This window comes from Thalassophryne amazonica, chromosome 11 (genome assembly GCF_902500255.1).
Source record: "Thalassophryne amazonica chromosome 11, fThaAma1.1, whole genome shotgun sequence".
Lineage (NCBI taxonomy): Eukaryota > Metazoa > Chordata > Actinopteri > Batrachoidiformes > Batrachoididae > Thalassophryne > Thalassophryne amazonica.
The window spans coordinates 26,375,708-26,387,741 of NC_047113.1; the positions used below are offsets into that span (position 1 = coordinate 26,375,708).

The 12,034-nt window shown below is 41.4% G+C and overlaps 1 protein-coding gene across 1 annotated transcript in view; it reads right to left on the reverse strand.

Moving 5' to 3' along the window:
* The window catches only part of LOC117520137 (neuronal acetylcholine receptor subunit alpha-7-like), a 215,063-nt gene that overhangs the window by 188,234 nt on the left and 14,795 nt on the right, over window positions 1-12,034 (reverse strand). The window lies entirely within an intron of this gene.

A 12,034-nucleotide genomic window follows, 5' to 3' on the forward strand; every position in this document is an offset into this window, starting at 1 on the left:
TCTGCTGAACTCGCTATCTATTTCCTTCCAGCTTAGCGTTCATGCCGTTTAAAAGTCTTTCCAAAAGATGGTAAAGCTCCTTTTTTGATCTTTCTCGCTGTATGCATATCTCTTCGATACCTTCATTTCTCTTCATTTTCTCAGTTGCTTGTTTTTCTGAGTTCAACGTTTTTGTTCTGATATTGTGATGAAAAAGCAAATCTGAGAGCAGATCAGACTGAAGACATGGCTGTGATTCACATTATCATCGGTCCACTGTCATCTGTATAATTCAGGGGATTCATAGTTTTACTAAAAGGGGTCGTATTGAACAAAATATGTTTTGAACTATATTTTCACAATTTGCATTCCCATTTTTATGATTCTGCATATAGACATTCTTCTACAATAACCAAAATGTGAGCCTAAAATGGGTTGTTTGGGACGTTCAGTGCGACACCCCCCAATGATCCAGCCTGAGACACAGCCGTTGAGTCACGGGGGACAAGACATGGCAGCAACATGCACAGAAAAGTTAGACTGGGTTTGCAATGATTTCTTTAGGCTGTTATTTTTATGAGGCTATGTTACTGTCCATAACTGTGTGTGTGTGTGTGTGTGTGGGGGGGGGGGGGGGGGGGGGAGCACAAGGATGCTTAACTTATTTTGGGTTTTTAAAATCAGTAGAAGGTCAAACTTACAAATACACCCACTTAGATTATTAATTCAGTGATGATGCCAAAATGTCTTTTAACTTGCCAATACCTATTAACTTTCCAGTTAGATGTTTTCTGGTATCACTCTATGCAGAAAGGTCCATAAATATCTGTCATTGGATGAAAAGTGGAAAATCTCTCACAAAAAAGCCCATTTGCTCCATTGGGGAAGGGGGTGGGCTTGTAGATCCTAGAAAAAACATAATAGCCTTTCCATGTTTGTTTTTTTTTATAACGGTATGCTGCTTTGTCTGTTTGACCACATAAAAAGTAAAAAGAGCTTTCAGGCTGATGGGATGGGTATTTTTTTTTTAAGCATTTATGAGTGTTTAGTAGCAGTGTGAATGGGTCTGACTCCAGAACAGAGTGATGTAGTACTCTGAATGAGCCTGCTGAAGTGGCAGGCAGAAAGAGAGAGGGAAAGGCAGACCCATGCGATCTTCTCCAGGCTGTGAGGCAAACATCATCTAGAACAGAGATTGCAACTACAGGTGACCTTCTGTAGACCCTGAACAAAATGGCTGAAGCAAAATTAAATTATTTTACATTTTCAGGTGAGGAAAGGTTTATTGCGATTGTCCTGGATCAAGACTATGGTCCAGCCTTTTAACATCTTACTGGACTCAGTCTTCAGAACTGTATTTGTATGTGGTGAAAGTATTGAACTCTCGACATCCATGTCTCTGGGTCCTCAGCTTTGGAGATAGAAAAGTGCCCAAGAAAAGCTTATGGAGTCATGAGGTCACTGGAAGGAAGTGTTTGGTGATGCTGATATCTTTGCAGGAGAATGAAGGTCCACGTCTTTCAGGTCCTGGTGCTTCCTGTCTTACAGTGTGGTTGTGAGACTTAGATACTAACCAGGGACCTAAGGTGACGACTGGATGTCTTTGGCACTAGGTCTCTTTAGAGGATCTTTGGTACCGCTGGAATGACTTTGTACCAATGTTCTGTGGTCATTGAGAGAGACTCAGATGAGAAGTATTACTTGCATTGTGAGGGAGAGTCAGCTTTAATATTTTGGCCACATTTCACATTTCTCTGTGCATGAGCCATCGTTTAGGTGCCTCTGTGTTAAGAACCCCAGTAGCTGGAGGAATCCACTGGTATGCCCATGTTTCACCTGGCTGTGGCAGATAGATTGTCTGCTTGGGGGTTTGCCTTCTTGGACCCAAGACAGTTCCGTGGTGTTATGGATACAGCAAAATGTAGCACCAGCACATTCTCCCAGGCTTGACATCACTTTGATATAGTATTGTTTACAGTGGTAAAACAAAGAGAATGACAGTTATACTTCAAAGAACCTTTCCTTTCATGAATCATTTTGTTTTTGTGATTGTTTTGGATCCTCCAGTTTGCACGGCATTACCACAGCAAAATTAGAATGGATTCACATGTTGATTTAGCACACGGTTTAATATTTAACTTTAGACAGTACGTCACATGCATTGTGAGGCTTCGGCATTTTAAACATGTGGCGCATTTCTTCATGTATTGTGTGTTGAGGACCCCAGTAGCTCTAGATGGCCAAGGGGATGCCCATGCAAAGGCAATCTTCTGAGTTGTTTTGGATGTGGTGAAGCATGACACCAGCACATGCTCCCAGAAGTGACTTGATCTGATGTGACTTGATGGTATGGTGTGGGCTGCTGCTCTCACAGGCAGCAGTCATGGGATTTTCCATTGTCGCCTCATTGAAAATGTTAAAAGATACAGTTTACTATCTGCCACACACATCCAACCAATAATTACAGCAGTAGAATAGCACAAACTCTGGGCCACAGTTTGACAAAACACAGAGGTGGGTAAACCCAGCTTCAGTGAGTAAAATTCCTACCATGTATTGTTTCTACCTGTACACTTGAAAAGTTGAACTAATCAAAATCAACTGGTTAAGTGGGTGAATGGAACAAATATCTGGTTGAACTTTTACTCACCTCCAAGAAGCAGAGTTACAAACTAATTTCCTCACCACCTTACAACCGCACTAGAATCTGTGAAGTACCCCTTTACTGCTGGGTGAGTATGAGGGGACATCAGATTGAGCAGCCATCCTGAATAGGTCAACACTCTAACCACCCAGCCACCATGCCCCATGAATGTAACCATATAAAAATCACATTATTCATTCATTTAATCTGGCAAACGTAGATCCATATGATGGTACCAAACGGTTTAAAATGATTGTGATAAATCAATTCTGTTACACATTTTGGAATATAATAGGTTTCTGATCTCAGAACATTCTCAGACCTTGAGATCAGAGTTACTCTATGAACCTGGATGTGAATAGTGCTGTACAAAGACAGAGCGAACAGACCAGAACTCCCCGATGGACTTCACACAGTCAACAGCTCAAAAATACAGCGATTGTGATGCAAATACACATGCGGGGAAGAAAAATGCTCAAACTTAAATCTCAGAAATGCTTTCACCTGGAGGCCATCACACAGGGCGCACAAACTTCAAGAAAGACCAGACAACATGTATACATTTATAGATGTTATCTAAAACATCAGCTGGCAGTAGAGAGAAAACACTGTGTCAAATAAGATCTACAAGGTGAGAAAACATAATATCAGTAATAAAAACTTCAATGTATTTACAAATGACAAAACAACATTACTGTATATTAACGATAAAACTGACAAATTTCTGAAAAGCAGTTTGTGTAAGCATTTAGTCTCATTTAATGTACAATTTATGTCTATAAATCTATGTGTGCATTCCAAGAGGTGTAACCTCATTGCCCACATACAGTAGTGTTCAGAATAATAGTAGTGCTATGTGACTAAAAAGATTAATCCAGGTTTTGAGTATATTTCTTATTGTTACATGGGAAACAAGGTACCAATGGATTCAGTAGATTCTCACAAATCCAACAAGACCAAGCATTCATGATATGGGCATGTTTCTCCTACTATGGTGTTGGGCCTATATATCGCATACCAGGTATCATGGATCAGTTTGGATATGTCAAAATACTTGAAGAGGTCATGTTGCCTTACGCTGAAGAGGACATGCCCTTGAAATGGGTGTTTCAACAAGACATTGACCCCAAGCACACTAGTAAATGAGCAAAATCTTGGTCCCAAACCAACATTAATGCCTCGCAGATGTGAAGAAATCATGAAAAACTGTGGTTATACAACTAAATACTAGTTTAGTGATTCACAGAATTGCTAAAAAAGCAGTTTGAACATAATAGTTTTGAGTTTGTAGCATCAACAGCAGATGCTACTATTATTGTGAACACCCCCCTTTTCTACTTTTTTTTTACTAATAGCCCAATTTCATAGCCTTAAGAGTGTGTATATCATGAATGCTTGGTCTTGTTGGATTTGTGAGAATCTACTGAATCTATTGGTACCTTGTTTCCCATGTAACAATAAGAAATATACTCAAAACCTGGAATAATCTTTTTAGTTATATAGCACTACTATTATTCTGAACACTACTGTAGTTCCCATACGTATTTCATGATGGCACAGATGTTAAGCAAAACATCCACTAGATGGTACTGCAGACAGTCTTCAACATTTCTGACAACATCAAACGTGCAGCTGTTGAAGTTGTAATAATTTCACAACGGCAAAATAGACAAAAGTGTAGGCAGCAGTGTAGATGGAGGTGGACCATGTGGCCATTAAGTACCTCAGGATGACAGATGTAAAACTGCTGTCAAAATTTTCAAACATGGTTATCAATTTTCTTGGTGCCATTGTGCTTTAGGGTTGAATCTCACTAAAACGTCAGCGACACTGCTGTTATAATTTCCATAAGTACTGCTCCTTTGCATTCGTATCAGTATACTTTCAGAAAAAGGACACAAATATGTATGAAAAGTACACAGCATGTGGACAGAAGGGTGCATCATATATTCATATATTTTTGCGAACATAGTTTGTGGTACAATAGGTACAGCTCAAAAGTGTTTTGAGTTCATGTCACATGGAGCTCACATCTCCACACGGCCTATAATGACCTTTGTCATGCACATACAGCACTGTACATACTCAATGAGGGTAAAAATGATAGACAAGATATGACTGAAACCGCCTCACTGCGAAGAATTTGAACGAAGACCCTTCCCCATTTGCTAAATTATAATTTACATATTAATGACAGAACAGCAGGTGCACTATGCATGAGGTACATTCCAAAGCTCTTGTTTCATCAGATAATCACATCTGAAATACACAAAGCAAACATAAATCAGTCTTATTAATCCAAAAGAGAAGCTTAAACCAAGGAGATCTTTAAATTAAACCATTTTATTACATTACATTAGCCAATTACATTATAATATCAGTCAAAATTGTGAGTACATCTGCTTGAAATACATTGTCAGCATTATGAATTATGTACTTTTCATTCATTAATTTTATTATACCTGCTTACTTCAGTCAAGAGTCGGGGGGGGGGGGGGGGGGTGCTGGAGCCTATAGGTCAAAAGGCAGAGTACACCCTGGACAGGATGCCAGCTAATATACTGGCCAACTACTTTTCAAGCTGTTGAAAAAAAAAAAATCCATATGATGTGTTGTACTACAACCCCTGGCAATAATTATGGAATCACCGGCCTCGGAGGATGTTCATTCAGTTGTTTAATTTTGTAGAAAAAAGCAGATCACAGACATGACACAAAACTAAAGTCATTTCAAATGGCAACTTTCTGGCTTTAAGAAACACTATAAGAAATCAGGAAAAAAAATTGTGCCAGTCAGTAACGGTTACCTTTTTAGACCAAGCAGAGGGAAAAAAATATGGACTCACTCAATTCTGAGGAATAAATTATGGAATCACCCTGTAAATTTTCGTCCCCAAAACTAACACCTGCATCAAATCAGATCTGCTCGTTAGTCTGCATCTAAAAAGGAGTGATCACACCTTGGAGAGCTGTTGCACCAAGTGGACTGACATGAATCATGGCTCCAACACGAGAGATGTCAATTGAAACAAAGGAGAGGATTATCAAACTCTTAAAAGAGGGTAAATCATCACGCAATGTTGCAAAAGATGTTGGTTGTTCACAGTCAGCTGTGTCTAAACTCTGGACCAAATACAAACAACATGGGAAGGTTGTTAAAGGCAAACATACTGGTAGACCAAGGAAGACATCAAAGCGTCAAGACAGAAAACTTAAAGCAATATGTCTCAAAAATCGAAAATGCACAACAAAACAAATGAGGAACGAATGAGAGGAAACTGGAGTCAACGTCTGTGACCGAACTGTAATAAACCGCCTAAAGGAAATGGGATTTACATACAGAAAAGCTAAATGAAAGCCATCATTAACACCTAAACAGAAAAAAACAAGGTTACAATGGGCTAAGGAAAAGCAATCGTGGACTGCGGATGACTGGATGAAAGTCATATTCAGTGATGAATCTCGAATCTGCATTGGGCAAGGTGATGATGCTGGAACTTTTGTTTGGTGCCGTTCCAATGAGATTTATAAAGATGACTGCCTGAAGAGAACATGTAAATTTCCACAGTCATTGATGATATGGGGCTGCATGTCAGGTAAAGGCACTGGGGAGATGGCTGTCATTACATCATCAATAAATGCACAAGTTTACGTTGAAATTTTGGACACTTTTCTTATCCCATCAATTGAAAGGATGTTTGGGGATGATGAAATCATTTTTCAAGATGATAATGCATCTTGCCATAGAGCAAAAACTGCGAAAACATTCCTTGTAAAAAGACACATAGGGTCAATGTCATGGCCTGCAAATAGTCCGGATCTTAATCCAGTTGAAAATCTTTGGTGGAAGTTGAAGAAAATGGTCCATGACAAGGCTCCAACCTGCAAAGCTGATCTGGCAACAGCAATCAGAGAAAGTTGGAGCCAGATTGATGAAGAGTACTGTTTGTCACTCATTAAGTCCATGCCTCAGAGACTGCAAGCTGTTATAAAAGCCAGAGGTAGTGCAACAAAATACTAGTGATGTGTTGGAGCGTTCTTTTCTATTTCATGATTCCATAATTTTTTCCTCAGAATTGAGTGATTCCATATTTTTTTCCCTCTGCTTGGTCTAAAAAAGTAACCGTTACTGACTGGCACAATTTTTTTTCCTGATTTCTTATAGTGTTTCTTAAAGCCAGAAAGTTGCCATTTGAAATGACTTTAGTTTTGTGTCATGTCTGTGATCTTTTTTTCTACAAAATTAAACAACTGAATGAACATCCTCCGAGGCCGGTGATTCCATAATTTTTGCCAGGGGTTGTATTTGCACATAACCAGTATACTGTAAATTAAATGCATGCATCATGTTTGAATGTAAATTATACACTACAGGTAAATAATCATACAAATAAAAACCCATCAAGCGTGTAAACTCAAATGATTGACTTCTAAACACCACTGTGGTTTTTGATTATCTTTTTTAAATGTAGTATTTTTAAATTTAGTTTATCATCGCTGTTGATTAAAAAATAAATCCATCCATCCATTTTTTTAAACACACTTATTCCAGTTAAGGGTCACAGGGGCCTGGAGCCTATTCCAGTGGTCATTGGACAAAAAGTTGGGTACATCTTAGACAGGCTACCACTCTACTGCAGGGCCAACATGTAGACAAACAAGCTCATTCACAATCTCATTCACACATAAGCTCAATTTAGTGTCACCAGTTCATCAAACATCTAAAATCCACACAGAAGGACTAGGTTGGAAGTGACCCTGGGACCTTCTTCAAAAAATGGGTTAAAACTGATATAACAGTAACTTGATGAATGTTACTTCTGGTATTATTGTTTAAGATATTCCATTACTAATCCCACATGCGGCAATGTGCACATACACAACTACTTTCTATAACTGGTGTCCACCTTAGACGGGAGTGACACAGCCCCGTCCTTGGTGACTCAGTGTCCCAGAAAGTCAATGGTGGTCAAACCAAACTGGTACTTAGCTGGATTGATGATCAGCCCATGCAGGCTGAGGCATCAGAAAGGTATCCACAGGTGGGACAGGGGTTCCCGTTTGGGAGATACTGGCCACGGGGTTGTCATCCAGGTATACAAACATGAAAGACAGGTCACATAGTACAGAGTACATGAGGTGGCATTTTTAAGGCTGCATTCTCGGGACCTCAAACAGACCACAAGGGGTGATCACTGCTGTTTTGGAGATGTCCCGCGGGTGGACAGGCACTTGGTAGTATCCACAAGTAAGGTCCATCTTGGAAATGATGACCTTACCCACCAAGTGTACTGAAAAATGCTGGATGCGGGGCACTGAATAGTGGTCTGGCATCGTAATGTCATTAAGTCAGTGATAACCACCACAGGGGCACCACCCGCTACCTGGCTTGGGAACCATGTGGAGGGGTGACGCCCATGGGCTGTTGGAGCGACAGATAATGCCAAGGTATTCCATGTTGTCGAACTCAGCTCTGGTAATGACGAGCTTGGCCGGGTCGAGATGCCTTGCCTAGGAGTAGATGGGCGGGCCCGAGGTGGCGATGTGGTGGTCTACACCCCAAGCACACAGAAAGTCCAATCCCAGGAGGGGGACAGCGATTTTAGCTGTGATGAAATCCCAGCCACCAAAACACAAGTCAACAAGTCCGGTGCCATAAGTGAATATGGAGCTGGGGGCGCAAGCCCATCCATTAACATGTCCAGTTTCGAAGCGGGCAGAATGCTCCTCTGAGCACTGGTGTCACATGATGCCCAGAGGTGGTGTCCTGGATGTCCTGGATCATGGCCAGTACTAAGCGCCGGCCTACACATTTCCCTGAAGCTGAAGGTGCAAGGTGATCGGTAACACTTGGTTCTGGATCCAAATTTAGCATGGTAGAAACATAGGCCGGGCTTAGAATGCTGCCAAGGTGAAACAGTTGCAGTTGCCATGAGTGCTGCATCACCTGGGAGTGGGATAGCAGCATGAAAAGTGTGGGCTTGGGCTGTAGTGGCAGTGTGGGCAGAGGTGAGTGCGGCAGTTGGTGGTGTTGGCTAGCCAGAAAAAAAACAAAAAAAACTATCCGCTTCCTCCACCAGAGCGCAGCAGTCAGTAATGGTTGTGTTGGCCAAAGGTGCACGCACCTGAGGAGGGAGCTGCCGCAAGAAGAGATACATGAAGAGGAAATCAGGCCTGTGCTCCCCCAGGACATCTAATTTACTCCATTTTGGAATAAGGCTGTAACATAACAAAATCTGGAAAAAGTGAATCGCTGTGAATACTTTCCGGTTGCACTATTATTAGGCCTTATTCCAAAATGGAGCAAATTAATTTTTTCCCTCAAAATTCTACTCACAACACACCATAATGATTATTTTTTTTAATTTTTGCAAATTTATAAAAAAAAAAAAAAAACTAAATAAAAAAAATCACATGTACATAAGTATTCAGACCCTTTGTTCAAAACTTTGTTGATGCACCTTTGGCAGCAATTACAGCCTCCAGTGTTCTTGAATATGATGCCACAACTTGGCGCACCTATCTTTGGGCAGTTTTGACCATTCCTCTTTGCAGCACCTCTTAAGCTCCATCAGGTTGGATGGGGAACATCGTGCACAGCCATTTTCAGATCTCCCCAGAGATGTTTAAATGGATTCAGGTCTGGGCTCTGGCTGGGCCACTCAAGGACATTCACAGCGTTGTCCTAAAGCCACTCCTTTGATATCTTGGCACTCACCCACTTGTAGAATGATTTCCAAGATTAAATATGTCAAGTGCACTCCACCACAGAAGTCCTCAGGCGCGGATTGCACTCGATTGTCAGCCGGGAATAATGTCCAGCTCTGATCTAAGTCCTCACGCACGGATCATGCATGATCGCCAGCCAGAGAACAATGTTCAAGTCCAGGTCCAAGTCCTCAAGCAAGGATCACGTGCAATCACCGGCTGGAGAATAATGTTCCATGGGAGGTCTGCCGTCATCTCCTCACAAAGTTCTCTCATGATTCTGGCATGTTAGGTAGAAAGTCCATTATCTCCTGAAAATAACATGGTCCAACTTTTTCCAATGTAAGAAATACATCTGAATGTTCAGGCAGCCTGTAAAAACAGCATTGTGGAGACACTGCATGTACACTCCGTGTTCTTTGTGGCGGTAAAATAGCATCCTGCAACACAAACAGCAGTGTCACCACGTTAGGTTCCAAAATCCGACAAATTCTGAAAAAACGAAAACCCTGAAAAAACTAAGAGTTTCACGGTGAAGTGTGTCATCTCCTCTCTGTTCACCTTCTGTAAATCCGAATCACCACTTTCAAATAAAAGCTCAGAAGCTTCATTATCAGATGTAGCAGCGTCTGTTTCATTGTCTGTCGGCCATCGGGATTTTTCTGCTTTTCCTAAAATGTATGTCAGCTGTAAGACCTTTTCTGGAAATGCACCTGCTAACTTGTCAAGTGAGAGGAATAATTAGCAATATAATCAGCAACCGCTAACTACACTGGTCAACATTTTTTTTTCTTGCATGGACTTTGAGAACTGATTTAGGGTAATTTTGGGGTGCTGAATCCAAATCTGAGCTCATATTTCCTCTATCGCATGACATTTTTTGCAATCTGCATGTTTTGTATTGATGGATTACACAAAAGTTGCTTATTCACTCACGAGTTTGACGTGACTAATCATACACAAAACAGCTTCAAAAGCATAGGTTTTAAACCAGATTTGTGAAAAGGGAACAAGAGCCATAATATTGTTATGGTGCCTTAGAGGTGTGAGAGACTGCAGCTTTTGCTTCAATGCTTGAAACATATGAAAAATATGTTTTCATATCTCAAAATGTGTGTGTTTTGCAAAACTAACACAGATTTGGATTTGACACCCTCAAATTACCCAAAATCCATTGAAAAATTCCATGCAAGAAAAATCGTGCTGACCAGTGTTATCCTTGAGATGTTTCTACATGTCACATGTTATTTAATGTCCCGGTTATCAACACAACATCAAAGTATTCATGACTGTACATCTATTCATGCACATGCGGTAATGGAAACAGTGTTGTGTGCTGCCTTGGTTCCTGTTCATCTGGCCTCTCTCTCTCCCTTCTCTGTCTTCCAGGTGGCATGCCTTGTGCAGCTGATGAACACACCTGTCAGTAATCAATCAATCAATCAATCAATCAATTTTTTATATAGCGCCAAATCACAACAAACAGTTGCCCCAAGGCGCTTTATATTGTAAGGCAAGGCCATACAATAATTATGTAAAACCCCAACGGCCAAAACGACCCCCTGTGAGCAAGCACTTGGCTACAGTGGGAAGGAAAAACTCCCTTTTAACAGGAAGAAACCTCCAGCAGAACCAGGCTCAGGGAGGGGCAGTCTTCTGCTGGGACTGGTTGGGGCTGAGGGAGAGAACCAGGAAAAGGACATGCTGTGGAGGGGAGCAGAGATCGATCACTAATGATTAAATGCAGAGTGGTGCATACAGAGCAAAAGAGAAAGAAACAGTGCATCATGGGAACCCCCCAGCAGTCTACGTCTATAGCAGCATAACTAAGGGATGGAACCCCCCTGTATTTAAATCCTGGTTCAACACCTCATTGGTGCCAGAAGCTCAGTGTTCACAGCCTGGTAACGTGGCTACTCTGTTTCTGTATAGAGCTTTTCTGTCTGCGTTCCACTGCAGTGTTTTTGACTCGCTGTTTGTAACTTGCATTTTTGCTGTGTTTTGATGCCCTGCAACCTTCTGCTATTTTGTTACTGAGTGAACCGAGAACCGTTCGCTGCTCTGCGGCTCGGGTGTTCCAACACCTGCACTCAATCTCTCTCTCCTCCTCCACAGTGACTCTTCCCTCCGTCAGCTCCACAGGGAGCCACCTGGTCCCGGACTCATCTTCACCTCATCTCCGCTCCTGGTTTGGATCTCACACCTACGCACCTGGTCTTGTCAGGCTGCGGCTTCCTGTTTCCAACGCAGCGCGGGCTGGGTCTCCCCTTTCCAGAACTCCTCCTCATCATTCACAATTCTCCGGCATTTTCCCTTGTACTCTTTCTAGTACAATAAATCTGGTTTCATTCATCTGTTCAGCCTCCTGCTTTAGAGTCCAATCCGGTTTTTGGGTCACGACCATAACAAACAGGATGCATCTGAGATCAATTTTGATCTTAATGGCAAAAGGCTGTCAATACTTATATACATGTGATTTCCTAGTGGGGTTTTTTGTGTGTGTGTGCGTGTGTGTGTTTTGGCCAAAAAAATCTAAAACAAAAAACTTTTTTCAGATTGTCATGGGGTATTGTGTGTCGAATTTTGAGAAACAAAGTGAATTTCATCCATTTTGGAATGAGGCTGTGACATAACAAAATGTGGAAAAAGTGAAGCGCTGTGAATACTTTCCAGGCGTACTATATGTCTGCTACATTACCGTTTA